The sequence below is a fragment of the Podarcis liolepis genome, assembly GCF_965112155.1.
Source record: "Podarcis liolepis genome assembly, chromosome: 14".
In the NCBI taxonomy this organism is placed as follows: domain Eukaryota; kingdom Metazoa; phylum Chordata; class Lepidosauria; order Squamata; family Lacertidae; genus Podarcis; species Podarcis liolepis.
The window spans coordinates 31,408,427-31,424,782 of NC_139569.1; positions in this window are offsets into that span (position 1 = coordinate 31,408,427).

Below are 16,356 nucleotides of genomic sequence, written 5' to 3' on the forward strand. Positions count from 1 at the left end.
CAATGACATGCCGAAGGGTCTACAAGACTGGAGTCATATTTGCACCCTACATTTTAAGTGCTGCCGTGGTACATTAGACAGTCATGGCTCATTGTGAAGAATTCTGGGAGCTGTGGGGTACTATTCTCCTTCCAGAGCTACAATTCACAGAGGAGTTTAACAATCAGTTTTTCTTCCTTGGGCTCACCCTGTGAACCGTAGCTCTGTGAGGGGAACAGGAATCTCCTTACAATTGCCCCATTCACACAATACATTTCATGATACAGTTTTTAGACAGTGATGGCTTCTCTCAAAGAAATTTAGGAGCTGAGGTTTGCTAAGGGTACTAAGAGCTGGTAAGAGGCCCTAACTCACTATTGTCCACACTGACTGGCAGTGGCTGTCTAGGGTTTCAAGCAAAGGACATTCCAAGCCCAATGAGGAAATGCTGAGGGGTGTGTGTGTGTGTGTGTTCTGCATGCATCTAGCACATCCACCCAACCGCCGAAAGAGGGGTGGGAATGGAAGACATAAAGCCCCCCTCCCAGGGCTTGCCCAGTCCAAGAAGGAAGACCCCCCCCCCAAAAAAAGCAGAGATGGAAGGAGAAAGAAGGAGGAGGACAGGAGGAAGTAGGGAAGGAGAAGAAGAGGGTGATGCAACCCTGCAAGGCAAAAGAGGAGCCACGGTGGGTGGGTGCAGACATGCGGAAGGGGAAAGAGGAAGTTTAGTGAGCATTCCTCCCCCACAGATGCCCCCACTTGAGGAACTCATGCCCCTGCTCACCCACGCCCCATCCCCAGGTTCCTTATCTGACATGATGAGGGCTTCATTAGGCTGCACTGTGTGGCCATTGCCCATGGCTATTCAACCCAGCCAGGCCAGGTCACACCACGCAACAGCCCCACGACAACAATACACACGCATGCACACAATGCCACCTCGTCCTACCGTGATTTCCTAGTGTAGTATGATGCAAGCTTTATGTTGAGGGTATTTGAAAGATTCAGGAGACCATACACTAATGCTAATGGTATATATATTTATGTATTATTGGTGTGACGAATGAATGTGGAGCATTTTGAACACTCAACATGTGCTATATACAGTAAGTGTTAAATGTTATTATTACTCGTATGACCTTTAGTTGTTCCACTAAAAAGCTACCTTTCTAAGTGCTTTGCATCATCTAGGTACGGTCAGAGTAATTCAGCATTCATTATGATTAAGATTAGACTTATTTCTTATGTGAAAAGCCATAAAATAGATAATATTTTTATTACAGAGTGCTTTGCAAATTAACTGTCTTATATACATGGCGAACCACTGCATGGATCTATTTCAAGTCTTGTATATAAAATGGAACTGATTTAAGCCCACTGCTGGAAGTATAAGTTTCATGGTAACTTGTCTGTTACCAATAATGGCTGCTTTATGAAAATTATTACTGCAATAGAAATCTATAATACAGGAGAGATTTATATTTCAATCCACAACTGAAGTGCTGGAGAACCTCAGGACTAGCAGCTGAATGTGGCCCTCTGGAGCATTCTATATGGCCCTCGGGTTTCTCTGTAGGCCACACCCCTTACCAGCTAGGCTGTCCACCCTCCTTGTGTGTTTTTGCTTAGCTATAATGTGTTGTGGAACTCGAATAATGCTTCTTGCTTGCCTTAATGGAGAATAGAGAAGAGTGGGCAAGTACGTAGAGAAATTTCACCAACACAAAGATAACATTGACATTTGCTATTCCACTCACTTTTGCTTCTGGCTCTATCCACCACCGGCATGTAGCCCCTGAAAGGTTGCATTGAAGAGAATGTGGCTCCCAGGTTGAAAAGATTTCTCCACCTTTGATCTACTTTGTAAGCAAGATCAGCTGGAAGGTATCTGGTCAGAAAAGAGATAGACTGCCATGGAGTTTGTAACTAGGACAGAAGACCAAACTAATACTACAATTCCCCTGATTGAAGAGTACATGAATATTTGGATGCAGGATTCTCAAAGCTGGACAAGAAAGCCAACTAAACCTGAGATCCAAGGTGCCATGAACTGAGGACAACAATAATTTTAGAGTTACTGTTTATGAAAGTGTGTGTGTTGCTGACCTCTGCCAAAGCAAAGCATGAAGGAGTCCAAACTCCTGTCTCCAAGTATTCTTTTGAAGCACTGTCAGCTCATGTATGGCATCAATGAAGCAAAGTTTGCTGAAATCATGCTCAGTAAACTTAGAAGCATTTATGATGTAGTCTATGACACTGCTCTTAAGAACTTTGGGAAGATTAAGGATTGTCTGAAATGGAAAGAAAGGAATGATCTACTGTCAAGGGAATTGGGGTTGCTTGTGTGTAAACCTCCAGCTGTTCCAAACTGCTTAAGGGGTGGTTGTGTCTTTCCCTGACTGAGCAGCCCTTGACGCTGCTGCTCAGTCGCTAGCAGAATCCATGAGTGGGCGTCTCCTAAATTTCCTCCAGCATAGGAATTCCTTAACAGACAACCTTCGCCTCGCCTCTCTGCGCGGAAGCCTTCTGCGCAGAGTGGGCGTGCCAAGTGGTGGTCCTCCACCCTCCTCACTGACTTCACTGGAAGAGTCTCGGAGCCTCACCTCCGAGATGCTCTCTGCCTCTCCCTTCTTCCTGGTGTCACCTGGACTTCCTTCCCCAGATGACGTTCTCTCTCTTCCCTTACTCGTTCCCTCTCCTGCAGAATCCGGGAGCCTCGCCTCTCCCCTCTGCTCCGATGTCAGTTCCCTGACATCTACTAACTCATCAGAGATCAGGTGAAAGAAAGAGACCCTTCTCCCAAAAACTTTCTTAGGACTTTTATTGGTTTTACTGATCCACTTACAATATCTTAATACACCCAACCTGTTTAGAAATCATTATAGAATTCACCTCAGCCAGATTCTGCCCATTTCGATGATGATGATGATGATGATGATGATAGTACCCCACCCATCTGACTGAGTCACCCCAGCCACTCTGGGCAGCTTCCAGCATACAGTGGTGCCTCGCAAGACGAAAAGAATCCGTTCTGTGATTCTCTTTGTCTAGCGGTTTTTTCGTCTTGCGAAGCAAGCCCATTGACGGATTAGCGCTATTAGCGCTTTTAGCGCTTTTAGCGGCTTTTAGCGGCTTTTAGCGGCTTATCTGCTGATCGGATCAGCTGATAAGTGGCTTAGCGGCTTAGAAAAAGGGGGGGAAAGGAAAAAAACCCAGCAGGAACTCGCAAGACATTGTCGTCTTGCGAAGCAAGCCCATAGGAAATTCGTTTTGCGAAGCACCTCCAAAACGGAAAACCCTTTCGTCTAGCAAGTTTTCCGTCTTGTGAGGCATTCGTCTTGTGGGGCACCACTGTATACAGAAACATTACAAAACATAAACTATTAAAAACTTCCCTACACAGGAAACCCTTGTGGTGACAGGAAGCTTGCCTAGCCCTACTTTGGCTACAGCCTCCACCATCTACACTCCAAAAATCAAAAGTCCCAAATGGAATTAAATCTGAGTGAAGCAAAGAAATATTTCTCATAATGATTCAACAATTATGGAATAAAATCCCTACCAACCTTGTAAGATCAGAAGGTGGGGGGGGGGCTCTCTTAGTGATTCTGCCAGCCTCAGAAGTGCAGCGAATGGCAGCCCAGAAGAAGGCATTCTTTGTGGCAGCCCCTAAGTGGTGGAACTCCTTCTCTACAGAGATGGGCCTGTCTAGCATTCTCACTGCACAGCTTTCCCCATATGCTGAATAGGCACCTCTTCACCCTGACCTCTAGAAGTTAAGGTATCTTGTTTTGTGGGGACCTGCCTCTTTTGTTAAATTCATACTATCTTGTTCCATCTGGAATGGTTTTGCTTGTTTTATGAGTTACTTGTTCTTCTAATTGTATATCATATTGTTGTAACCTACCCTGCGACCTTATGGTGAAGGGTGGGTAAGAAATCTTAGAAATAAATAAAAGAAAACAAATCGGTTATGTTTCATTCATCCTAATTGGCTTTCCGGAAGCTGACAAACAGGGCAATAGCACTCTTGCTGGCTCGCTCCTTCCCTGCCCAGAAACTAGCATTGCCTGGTGCACTGCTGTTGGGCCTTTGCAAATGCAATGGGGAATCCCAGTATCTTCCATCAAGAACACTGTGCCCTCTATATGTAAGTGGTACCTTGGTTTATGAACTTAATCCGTTCCAGAAGTCCATTCTTAAACCAAAGCCGTTCTTAAAGTGAGGCGTGCTTTCCCTAATGAGGCCTCCCGCTGCCAGTGCCCTTCCACCGTTCGGCTTCCGTTCGTAGAACAGCCCTGTTTACAAACTATTCGGTATATGAACTCCGCAAAACTGGAAGTGGTGTTCCATTCGTAGACCAAGGTAAAGTATGCTAACCAGAACACCACTTCCGGTTTTGCGGAGTTCATATACCAAATAGTTCGTAAACAGGGCTGTTCTTAAACCGAGGTACCACTGTACTGGACTATGACTCCCATCAGCCCCAGGTGACATGGTTGTGCTGTAGTCCAACTGGGGAAGCCTGGATGAGAGCACAGCACACCTGGGAGCTCGGCAGCAGAAAGAGGAAGGAGTTATTCTCTCCAAGGCAACACCCTCAGTGCCCTCAGCCACAAAGATTCTGCTCTGTTGTGTTTGCATCTTGACCTGAAATGCGTGAGATTACATCCTCTGAACTGTAACCCTGTGGAGCAGGAAGTAGAGAAGTGGTGTCTCCTGACAAAATTCCCTGTGGCATTGGTGCCCATCGGTGCCCTTCCCCATGGCCTCCCCAGACATCTATATATAATGGTCTTCATCTTCCTGTAAGCCTCTGCCACAATAAATATATCAGAATTTTAAAAACAGCGGGTGGGAAAACTTTATATTTTCTGCCAATGGCCACATTCCCTTGAGGAAAATATGTTGGGAGTCACATGCCAGCGGGACTTAAATCTAAAGTGGGTGGGGCCATGGCTAAATGTGAGCAAGACACCCCCTTCTCTCTCTCTTGCTTTCTGACACCCCCTTTCCCTGTGCATCTGTCACCCCTTCTCTGTCCCCCTCGCTCTGCCTCTCTCATTCTTTGACACCCCCTTTACTCTGGGTGTCTCTGCCATTCCTCCTGGTCTCCAACACCTCCTTTCTGCTCTCTGTTTTGCTACCCCTTCTCTCCCCATCTCTGCCACCTCTCCACTCTCTCTTTCTGCCACCCCCTTTCTTCCTATTTCTTATCTCTCTTTCCTTGCCAACCACATGAAATTAGGCTAAGGGCCTCAAGTTGCCCCGCCCTTGCTTATAAAGTGTTGCAGTCCACTTTGTTTTACTTGATTGTGTGGACAATCCATGCAAGTTAAGAGCATGGGGGCTGGGGCAGGGGAGAGAAAAACAAATTGTTTCAGCCCTGCAATGCTGGAGGGTTCCCCTTCCTTCCCTCCCTCCGGACAGTTGCCATGATCCCAGACGTTCAAAAACATTTCAGACTTAAAAGGTTAAGATTTAAGTGCAGCTGATTTTATCTGGGCTTTTAACTAACACAGCCAGGTGGATTAGAGCAATGTGTACAATCTCCTCTCTAGACACTTGGGTAAATATGAACAAGCGGCAGGCCAGCCAAAGAAAGAATCTGCTGTTATTGTCTATTAATTTGAAAGAGGAGATTAAAGAAAGTGCAGAAATCAGTAGTGTAAATATCAAAAAGGATTTCAATTTATATCTAAGAACATTACTCTAGCAGCAGCCTGGCTATTTTCAAATAATGTGGTGGGGAGGGCGATTCTCTTTTACAAAAAGGAAAAGGGGAGAGTTGAAAGAAAAAGAAATTTACATATTATCCCCCTTCTCTTTGTTTGCAGGAATGGACACCGGTTTGCTTAACAGAGGTGGATATTGTGTTTGTCCTCTGCATGTCTATAGAACTGCAGCAGCGGGGAGAGAATACGAAGGAAGTTGCAATGAAAGTGTAACTTTTTACTTCTCCTTTTTGCAAAGGACAGTTGTTCTAAATATCATCTCCCTCATCCTCCATTTAGAAATCGCTCCAAAAAACAACAACAAAAAAACCCAGAGGCAACCTCTCTTAAGTCTTCCTTTTTTGCCCCAATTCATAAATTATTATTATTATTATTATTATTATTATTATTATTATTATTATTATACAATGCTCTTTTGTTTCTTATGCATCTTTGCTTTCATTTGTCCTGGTGTGGAGGTTGCTTTGCTAAAAGTGACATGATACAGATACATTAAACAGAAGAAAATAAACAATTCATTACATCCCTAGGTTCCTCCAGGAACTTCAGGGCAATATACATGACATCATGCAACTTTATCTCAACAAAGAAGTTTGTAGCTTTGCTGGCGTAGATTGACTTGGTTAGGTGCACTTTATGGATGAGCAGGGCTCTGAATCTGGGCCCTTCCTGCTATTAATGCTTCTGAATAACAATTGCTAGGAACCTCAGGAGGGAAGCGTGCTCTTGTCCTTGGGTCCCGCTTGCAGGTTTCCCAGAATGGGGCAATGTGAGAACAGGACACTGGACTAGATGGGCCACTAGCTGGTTCTAGCAGGGCTCTTCTTAGGTTCTCACCTGCCAGGTCGGGAACTTATCTGAGCCACACCCGAGCAGCACCTGACACATGTTGTCATGCTCATTTTAATGAAGCATATCCGACACAATATCCTGTATAAACAGACGTATGGATGGGTATATTTCAGCACCAAGAAACTGCATGGGAGCATAGGAAGCTGAATCAGACCATTGGCTCATTGAGCTTACTATTGCCTACACTGACTGGCAGCAGCTCTCCAGGATTTTGGACTGGAGATATTCGTAGCTCTATTTGGAATTGCGAGGAATTGAGCCTGTAATCCTGTGCGTGGAAAACAGCTGCTCTGGCACTCAGCTACAGCCCTTTCCTAAGTAGTAGACCACTAGCTGCTGTTGTTCATATTGTGGTGCCTTACCTGACTATACCTGTTTGGAAACAACACTAACAAGAGGCAAAATAACAGCCAGAATATATGCTCATGCTATTACCTTCCTAATTTATTTTTGAAAACCAAACTGTTGGCTAGTCGGCTCATAAAAACAAACCCATGAGGGTCAGTCTAATCCTTGTGACAGGGATCAAATTGCAGTGACTTCTGCAGACCTGAGTAACACCGGTTTCCCCACTCAGCGGTCTCTGGATTCAGGCCATCTTTCCTTCGGCCCATCACAGGCTCCACCCTTGAGGACGGGGATTATTTTCCAGAAGACACACAAAATAAAGCACGACTAGCAAAATTGCATACAATGAGCTCCTGTCATACAAGACTGAGTGCTTCACTCCATTTGTTGTCTAAACAACTTTGAAGCCACAGGGTTGTGGCGGGGAGGGGGGCACTGATGGGGGAGCTTAAGAGGCAGGAAAGAAACAAGAGTTAAACGGGAGGCTTAGAAAGACCATATACAGTGGTACCTCGGGTTACAGATGCTTCAGGTTACAGACTCCGCTAACCCAGAAATAGTACCTCAGGTTAAGAACTTTGCTTCAGGAGGAGAACAGAAATTGTACTGTGGCGACGCGGCAGCAGTGAGAGGCCCCATTAATGGTACCTCAGGTTAAGAACAGTTTCAGGTTAAGAATGGACCTCCAGAATGAATTAAGTTCTTAACCCGAGGTACCACTGTATAGGAACAGGAGGGGGCAGGTTGCTGCTACAACTTATAGAGAAGAGGGGCCCAAGCTCAGTGGTAGAACACCTGCTTTGCATGCAGAAGGTCCCCGGTTCAATGCCCAGTATTTGCAGGTATGACTGGGAGAGACTGAAACCCTGGAGAGTTGCTGTCAGTCAGTGTACTGAGACCAAAGGACTCAGTATAAATGCCACTGTTCCCTGTTAGAATTCCAGGAGTTGGCAATTATGGCACAATTCTGCACTCCTCTGAATCCATGTTGACATGGAATAAAGCACCTTCAGGGGCTCTACCTGAAGCCAAGCTAGCCCTGAATGCATCTAATGTGTGCAGCCAAAAATGTGTGCAGAAAAATTAGCAGCCAATTGGCATGGGGCTAACAATTTCTAGGGTTGTGGTTGCTGGGGATTGGGGGCTTAATTACCTCCTCGCCTGCTACATTCAGGTGAAAATCTCTCCTTTGAGCTGCTGTTTTCAGTAGGAGGAAATTCCATTGCCCCCATTCTGTGATTCCCATTATGCACCCCTTTTCTTCTTTCCCTTTGCCTAGACTGGTGGGGGAATAGAGCAATGTGAGCCAGCACAGGGAATTAGGAAGCTGCCTTATCCCCAGTCAGACCATTGGTCCATCTAGCACAATACTGTCCACACTGATTGGCAGCAGCTCCTGGGCTTTCAGGCAAGAGTATCTCCCAGCTCTACCTAGAGAGGCTGTCAGTGGTTAATGTTGGGTCCTTCTGCATTCAGAACAGATGCTCTGCTACTGAGCTCTATCCCTTCCCTATAATCTTAGCTGCACAGTAAAGGAGAGGGCTCTGCCTAGCCTCTCGGGTTGTTTGTACTGGGGGTTTAAAGGATCCCTTTCCCTTGACATCCCAGGTTCCCCCTGGGATTGGACTGAGTCATTGGGCAGAGGCAATATGACTGGTCCTTCAGCCTTGGCACACTTCAAACCGTAGACTCAGATTCATCTGCCCACTCAGGGCTCTCTTTTGTTGGACAAATCTGCCTTTTGAGTGGCTGACTCCCAGTGACAGTTCTCCTGTGGGTTCTCTAAAACCCACAGCATGAAGATCAACATTTCCAAGGGGCGAGGCAGTCGGAAAGGGCCTTCCATGTGCACCTGTTGGAGACGCTGGGCCTGCATTTCCACTCTAACCTGTATTTGATACGGTGTTGTTACAGCTGTGAGCTGGGTGTGTGTGGCGGCCGTTGTGTTTAAGTGCCTCCAAATGCTGGTCGGTGTGGCAACCAGCTGAATACATAAACCAGGCTCCCCAAACCCCTCGCTGGCCCCGGGTCAGAGTAAATGGAATAATAAAATCCAAACGCTTTTGTCTCAATTTTCCATTGCTGTAGCCTTCCGCATAAATCTACAGCTTCACTGTGACCTCCCCCGTTTGGCGTCAGGGATGAGGCAGTGTGCCTGAGATCCATTTGGTCTTCGTCTTGGGGTCTTTAAAAGCTTTTTCCAATTAATTTTAACGGGCTTCCATAAGGATCGCGTACAGATTTCTTCTCCACCCATCGGCTTCCCCCCCCCCCGCACAACATGCCCCCTGCCTCTTCGGCCCCAGCCCTCTTCAACCAGCTGAGTGGCAGGACATTAAGAGAAGGATACTGGAAAATATTGATTGCTTTATACATTGTGTGTTTTCTAAGAAGGGTTAACGGAATGGAATGGCTGATAGATGGAACAAGTAGGGAAGAAGAGGGAGGCTTGCAGCATTTTCTCATCTTATACTAGCAAAGGGAGATCGCTGTGTGGGACATTAACCTTGTCATCCAAAAAAAGTGGACCATCAAACCCTCCTTTGCAATTTGGTGTGGAAAAATTAGTGTCAGGCCATATCAAGAAGCCTGCTTCAACAGACCCTCCAAGTGTCCCTATTTCCCAGGGACAGTCACGGATTTACAGAAGCCATCCCAGTTTCTAATTTGATCTCGGAATTTGATCTCTAAATTCTTTGAATGTCCTCATTTTCAATGGAGAAATGCTGGAGGGTATGGGGTTATATGACCCAAGCCAAGGAGATAAGTAACTATACAACCTTTAGAAGACATCTGAAGGCAGCCCTGTATGGGAAAGTTTTTAAAAGTTTAATGTTTTGTTATTATATATGTTGGAAAACACCCAGAGTGGCTGGAGCAACCCAGTCAAATGGGCATGGTAAAAACAATAACACAAATTGTTGTTGTGTTGTTAATATTATTAAATAGAACATCACTATTTTCATCGGAAAAATGTTGGAGGGTATGGTTTAAGGCATGGGTGAAGAACCCTTTTCAGATTCAGGGCCACTTTTTCTTTTGGACAACTTTCTGGGGTCCATGTCCTATTGGTGGGAAAATTATTGCCACAACTATGGAGTCTCATTCTTTGAAATGAGATAAATATTTATTTCTTGTAACCACAGGCCATTGCAAGAAATGAGTGGCCGTAAGTTCTGCGCATGTCCACTTCAAGAAAACCTGTCATGTCCCAAAGTGAGGGAAAGTTGAGAGACTGAGGTAGTGCTGAAAGGTGCCTGTTAAGTTTTTTTGCAGTAAACTCCGAACTTGCACAGACTAAACGGGGTCTCAAAGGGTTTTCTGAACCAAATCAGTGTACCAGATGCAGGCAGCTCAGTTTTCTGTGGTCCATATTCTTCTTTCCTTGCAACAGAGGTGGGGAATCCTTTGCAACCCAAGGCCTGCATTTCCTCCTAGGCAACACTATGAGGGCTGCATGCCACTGGTGGGCAGGGTCAGAGGAAAGGCTGGTGAAGCAATGAATGCGAATCTTACCTTTTTGTACAGTAGGCTAGCTTCTACACACAAATAACCGCCCTGTAACTTACAGACAGCAAGAAAGGTATTATCATAGTTCAAGGACACATGCCACCCAGGCAAAAACACTCAAGGAGGTTGTGGCCTGTGGGAGGGCATCGGCCTGGAGAGACAGGGACCTTGGGGGTCACATTTGGCCCCTCAGCCTGAGGGTCTCCTGGTTTAAGGAGCAGATACCCATTCTCACAGCCACACAAATTAAAATTATACTTAATCTGGCACGAGCTGGAGTTCATTTTTCTCTGCTAATAAGGTAAACGACAAAAAGATTAAAAGAATGCTTGTTTACTTCCTTGAAACCGTAGGTTTAAAAGGGTGGAACCGACGTTACGTGGCAATTGTAACAGTGCCACTTCTGCTGATCAAAGCAGATAAGTGGGCATGTTTGGGGTATGACAATCCCTTGAGTAAACTAGTCCAGAGCTGTTGAGGGCTCCATGTACTAATAGTAATATCTTGAACTTGGCCCAGTAACAAATCAGCAGCCAGTGCAGATCTTTGAGCAGGGTTACAGTATGCTGACAGGCTCTCGCACCTGTCAATAATTATGCTGCTGCACATTCTGCACTAACTGCCATTTCTGAACCAAGCATAGGGTGAGGAGGGAGTTCAACAGCTTTAGAGGCTGCCACAGAGAACAGCGGCATAGTGTGGGGAGCTGGGTGGCCATGGGGATGCTATGAGGCACCTCCACAACAGGCTCCCTTATTGTGACTGGAGCCTGACGTGGGCCTGGCTCTGACACGAGAGGGAGCTGCGGAGGCAGCTTCTGCTCTCAACGTCCCAACACCACCAGGCGACCACAACTCCACTCCTGGGTCAGGCCTTGCTGGGGACAGAAGCAGCAGAGAGGATGAGAAGCGGCGTCGGCAGCGTCACCACCCTTCTCCTCCACTGGGCTCCATCACATGTTTGCGCACACACAAACACACACACAGCTGCTTTCCGATGCTGGGATCCAACAGTCCGACACCAGCCTCGCGAAGCTGCCTAGGGCTGCCAGGACACTGTGAGTGTGCCCTTGAAGCAGCGGCAAGGGCTGGGGTGGCACGGCTGCAGCAGGCTCCCCTTGCCCCCCTGAACACCAAGCTTGTTGTGCACCCACCCCTGGCAGGCGGTAGCGTACACTCTGCCACTGACAGAGAATGCCTCTGCAGGGCTGCCATTAAGCACATAGAGAAGACGGCCCAAGGATGACCTATTTCTATATGCATTTTTATAACCAAATCTCATCAGCATCTTCCGCGTTGCAAAAATAAAAATAAAAAGTTCAGATCTTGGTTCGGAGTTAGCAGTGCGAGTGTTTCCACCCTCTCTCTGCCAGAGTGTTGTGAGGAAGGCGCAACCTCTTAAATTACAAATTCTTGTCAGCCTCAGTGGGTGAGAGACCTGCTGTGGCCTCCTCTGGTAAGAGAGTGCCTTAAACTGGCATGTTAGCTCTGGAGGCTGCCTTTTCAGCATTGACCTTTATATTAATGCTAATGGGTTTGGGGAAATAAAATGTAAATTTGTCTCTAAATGGATTAGTCTAGGCTGGGAGGGGGCAGAGGGGGGAGGGGTCTGGTATAGCTTGGAACATTTGCACTGAAATTAAAACATTTGTTCCAACACTTAATTTTATTAGTGGCACAGGCAAGTTGCCTCAATGAGTAATCCATTCTTCCTCAACTCTCCCCTTTCCTCCCTCTCAGGCACCAAGTCTCTACATGCCAGCTTGTTAGACTAATACAGTTTATTTACCTAATAAATGTCTTTTTATCCTCAGCAAGATCCCATTTTGTCAAGATCATGATTTATTTATCTCTGTCTCTGTGTTGGTGTGTGCATGTTTTAAATCTGTAGGTTCAGAGAAGGAAGTGTCTATTCTTGTAATATTCTTGTTGCTTCCCTTATTAATGGAGAAAAAGTTAACTCCAGCTGCTGCTAAATTTAAATATGCTTTTCTGGGTGCTCTCCGTATCTTTGAGCATTCATACTGACTCCTTAAAATCAAAGTTTTAAGGGGAAGGGGCTGCGACTTATAGAGAATATTCAGAAGGTTTGACCCATGGTTTCTTCAGGTAGGATTTGGGATGGCCCCTACCTGAAACACTCAAGAGTCACTGGCAGTCAGTGTAGACAATCTTGAGCTAGAAAATATTGAGTGTAAACAATAACATGAAAATCATTGACATCCAATGAAGCTGAAGGTTGGAAGATTCAGGACACATAAAATAAAGTTAGTTAGTTTTAGTTAGTTAGTTAGTTAGTTAGTTAGTTAGTTAGTCAGTGCATAGTTAGACTGTGGAATGTGCTTCCACAGAAGGCAGTGGTGGCCACCAACTTGGATGGTTTTAACAGAGGAATGGAGCAATTCATGGAGGAGAAGGCTATCAATGGCTGCTAGCCACAGTTGGAGGCAAGAATGATTGTGAAGACCAGTTGTTGGGAACCGCACTCAAGTCCTGCTTGTGGGGTTCCCACAAGCATCTTATTGACCCCTATGAGAACAGGATGTTAGACTAGGTGGGCCATTGTCCTGGTTCACGGGGTTCTTCTTATTTTCTTATGAGCAAGGAAGACTTCTTCATAAGACTTCTAGACTGGTGACTGGGAGTGGCCACCAAGACCACATAACACCGGTCCTGAAAGACCTACATTGGCTCCCAGTACATTTCCGAACACAATTCAAAGTGTTGGTGGTGACATTTAAAGCCCTAAACAGCCTCGGCCCAGTATAGCTGAAGGAGCGTCTCCACCCCCCATCGTTCAGCCCAGACACTGAGGTCCAGCGCTGAGGGCCTTCTGGTGGTTCCCTCACTGTGAGAAGTGAGGTTACAGGGAACCAGGCAGAGGGACTTTTTGGTGGTGGCACCCACCCTGTGGAACGCCCTGCCATCAGATGTCAAGGAAATAAATAACTATCTGACTTTTAGAAGAAATCTAAAGGCAACCTTGTTTAGGGAAGTTTTTAATGTTTGATGTTTTATCGTGTTTTTAATATTCTGTTGGAAGCCGCCCAGAGTGGTGGGGCATAAATAATAAAATATTATATCTTTATATTAACCTGTTATTTTATTTCTTTTTTTGCTTACAGAGAGGATTTCTGTTTTCTTTCATATTAAGCTCCCATCCCAAGAACACTCAGTGGCTGAGTGGCTGCACTGCATGCAGAAAATCCCAGGTTCATTTCTCTGCATCTCCAGGCAGGGTAAGGAAAACCTGGAGAGCTGCTCCCAGCCATTGCACACAAAATTGAGCTGGGTGGACCAATGGTTTGAATCAGCTTCCTATGTTCCTAAAGTTCTTGATATGTAAGGATGGAGCAGAAATTCAGTTTGGTTAGGATTTTGAGGTGAACTTTGCACTTTGCGAAGCAATGTGCAAACCAAAACACAGCTGCCTTTTGAAATTTGCACTTCTCTGAATTTTCTGATGCAGTTCTCCAGCAAAATGGGGATATAGATGCATATATTTATGAAAATGCAAAATTCCTCCCCTTCAAGGGATGAGCCATAACACAGGGGTAAGAGCCTTGAATGCAGAAGGTTGACTCTTCAGCATCTCCAAGTAGGGCTGGGAATACCCTGTGTCTGGAACCATGGAGAGCTTCTGCTAGCCATTGCAGACAATACTTGGCAAGATGGACCAATTGTCTGACTTGTTATAAAGCAACTCCTTAAGTTTCTATATTCCATCTCATAAGAGAGAATTGCTTGCAAAAATCTGCATAATGAAAAATTGCATGCAAAAAAGTGTGTAACGGGAGAAATTTGCACTAAGATGAGGATGAAATTTCACGATGACTTCATTTAAAGAAATCACAAACAAAAGGTGGAAGGAAGATAAGATACCAACAATAGAAGAATGGCAATTGAAAATGAGGGACTATGCAGAAATGGTAAAACTTACATAAAAGCTCAGAGACAATGGCATTGAGAAATTTTAAAAAAAGAATGGGAGGCATTTATTGTATATGTACAAAAATATTGTAAACAAGTAGAAACATTGGCAGGCTTTGACCAAACACTTGCAAGCAGTTAAAATAAGATAAAGTTTATGGAAGGAAATATGAACTGAAACAATAAAAACTGATGGTATGTAATTAAGATAAAATAACAATGATAAGAAAAAAGAGGTTTAAATATAATTATGCAGAAAATATATATATTCAATGAACCAGGAAAGGAAATGGAGGGAAGTCAGGAGGTTAAAGAGAACCTCAGAAAGTATGTTTTTTTGTTTTGTTTTAGTTCTTATATTGCATGTTGGATATTCTGTATTTCTCATTCTTTTCTTTTGATGGAAAATAATTGTTGAATCTGAAATTGTAAAACCAATAAATATTATTTACAAGAAATCACGAACAGATTTGGAAATGTAGAGAACCTACCTTTATGATTAGAAAACAAGAAACTGAAAGAACCAAAACAGTGAGATCTGCTCATCCCTTCTCTGAAGTGTTCTCTCATCTTGTACATCAGACCTAGTGTGCTTCCCTGCTTATTTTGTAGCCCAGATGGTTCAGAAATTCTTTGATACTGCAATGTGGAGGGCCCTGAAAGTCTAGAGCAGTGGTTCCCAACCTTTTTTTGGCCATGCCCCACCTAAGCAGCTCTAAAATCCTGATCCCCCCCCACCAGTGACATATAATTCTTATTATTCAAAAAGTGAACTCCTATTCACATGGAAGAAGCCTAAAAGGCCATTCACTGTTAATAACTCCTTCTTGAATTGCTCCCCTTAAAAATCAAATTGTGCCCCTGTGGGGCATATGCCCCACATTAGGAACCACAGAACTGCAGCCCCAGCGCAGTCTTTAGCATATGCGCCATCGGAGTATAAAGATCTACCCAGCGCCCCCAAATTTAGTTTAGCTCCCAAATTAACTTTTATTATGCTTATGCCAGACACCACGCTTACGCCTTATCTCTTGTTTACGAAAGAAGGGAGGAAAAAGAAACAAACTTTTAAATTTGCTCATTTATTTACAATACGCTTATACTTAAGTATACAACACCACCACACTTAAACTTATAAGTATTGTTTAGGCACCTACTTAGGAGAAACATCACTCGTGTCATAGTAGCACAGCTCAATACAAAACATTAAGTCAAGCACCACCATTGTGAATGACAAGCACCGCTGCTGGCGCGGCCTGTCTTTGGTAAATGAGCACACAAAATCGAAAGTCCTTTAGTGAAACAGTAGGTATACATTTCGGTAATACCTAGATATATATGCATTTTGTTTTTTTAGCTTGATCAAAATTATTAATTATTTCATAACAGGTAGATAGTTAAGGGGATGTAGGTGGCACTGTGGGGGATGCAGGTGGCGCTGTGGGTTAAACCACAGAGCCTAGGACTTGCGGATCAGAAGGTTGGCGGTTCGAATCCCCGTGACGGGGTGAGCTCCCGTTGCTCAGTCCCTGCTCCTGCCAACCTAGCAGTTTGAAAGCATGTCAAAGTGCAAGTAGATAAATAGGTACCGCTCCAGCAGGAAGGTAAACGGTGTTTCCGTGCGCCATGACCCGGAAGCTGTACGCCGGCTCCCTCGGCCAATAAAGCGAGGTGAGCACCATAACCCCAGAGTTGGCCATGACTGGACCTAATGGTCAGGGGTCCCTTTACCTTACCTTTAGTTAGAGCTTAGGTGGCTTTAGCGGTGGGCTCCTGGCTCCGCCCAGAATTCGGTGCCTGGGTGCCTCACACCCTTTGCACCCCTGGGTAAAGACGGCCCAGTGCTGGCCTTTAGCCAGTCCCAAGCCCCTCATCCGCCCATGCACTAATTCACACATGCATGCTTTCCGAAGGTGAGGGAACCAGTAAGCAGATACATTCTGTAGTGAAATAGTATCCAATTGCCTAATGTAAACTGTGATTAGTGGCTCAACGCCTGGACA